This window comes from Cyprinodon tularosa, unplaced genomic scaffold (assembly GCF_016077235.1).
Source record: "Cyprinodon tularosa strain WSP-4 unplaced genomic scaffold, ASM1607723v1 ctg259, whole genome shotgun sequence".
NCBI lineage: Eukaryota > Metazoa > Chordata > Actinopteri > Cyprinodontiformes > Cyprinodontidae > Cyprinodon > Cyprinodon tularosa.
The window spans coordinates 355,679-357,140 of NW_024038958.1; positions in this window are offsets into that span (position 1 = coordinate 355,679).

A 1,462-nucleotide genomic window follows, 5' to 3' on the forward strand; every position below is an offset into this window, starting at 1 on the left:
CAAAGTGGAAAAAAATGTCCAAATTATGCCCAATTATCCATTTTCCCTCCCCAGTGTCATGTGACTCAATGGTGTCAGAAGGTCTCAGGTGTGAGGTCTCATAGGGGGTTTAAAGCACACATGGGAAAGATGTCAGTAAACAACTGCTGATTTATAGTCCTTGATTTAGTCATTACAATATTTACCAGTATACCACCATTACATTATTCTCCATTATCTTGCAGCTGCAAAATATTTTAGATCAGTTAAACCTTTGTTAATGAAAACAAATACACTTTAATTGAGTTTTTTGTATCATACTGGCAAACTGGGGGTAAAAAGACTGGGCCAGGCTGTCATTTGTGCAAGAAATGCCAATGGACTCAAAGGCATGCTGCAAAGTAATAAAGAAAGGGTTAACGGCAGCTGCTCGGTTATTTCTTTTGCTTTTTTTTCCGAAATAATGGTCACCTCGGACTGAAACCAATCTGTAAACATGCTGGCAGATTACACAGTCCTCTACTCCTATGTGTAGCATGTCAGTGAATGAAGTCACATTTTAACAGGGCACTACCTCAGCAGCAGATTGCTATGCTGACTACCAGCGTGGCAGATGCTTTGAGTGTCTCAGTGCTGAGTGACAGTAAACTGTCAGGGCTTTTGTGTGTCTCTGCTGGTGTTTTTCATTTAAGATGCTGCCAGAGAGGGAGGCACCCACCAATGCGGTGGCAGCTGAGTGGAAAAAGCACAACGGGAGGCATATTTGAGCTTGTCAGACAGCAGGAATCTGATTCAGACTTTCAGAAAAAAAAATAAATATGAATATGATCCAGAAGTCCAGTAAATAGCAGCTGCCTCAGTTTAATTAGAACAAATCGAAACTGGAAATGGAAAACAGGGGAAACTACGGGGAGGTAATGTGACACTCTTTGCTGACAGTTAAAAGGTGGGGGGAGAGCTGTCCCACCGGCAGGCTGCTGTTTACAGTGGGGCAGTTTCTTCTTTTTCTGTCAGGCTGGTGCTGATCCCTCATCTTACGGGTCACAATTATGTGTTTCATCGCTTCCTGCTGCCATCCTTCCCCCCAACCTCTCTGTGAGCAGCATTTAATTGTGAGGGGCTGATCTGGGGAAAGGAGTAATAAGATGAGAACACAGGCAGGAGGAGGCACATGGCTACACATTCTCTAACATGGGGTGGGGGCAATGATAATACTCCTGCCTTGATTGAACTTGAGTTGCTTTCTTTGGTAAATTGGGAGGTGGGGCTGAGTGCTAAAAAACTGAGGCACAGAGAGGAGGGAAAGAACAGAGAGAGTTGCAAAAGGGTGATAAGGGGCTCTGTGATAAGAACAGAGAGGAGGCAGGGATAGGGAGGGAAGAGGCAAAGAGAGGAAGGGAGTTGGAGCAGTGAGAGGGAGTGGGAGGAAGAAAGAGCAGGGATAGGAGGCAGCGCAGTGCAGTGAGGGAGGGGGGGTGAGGAG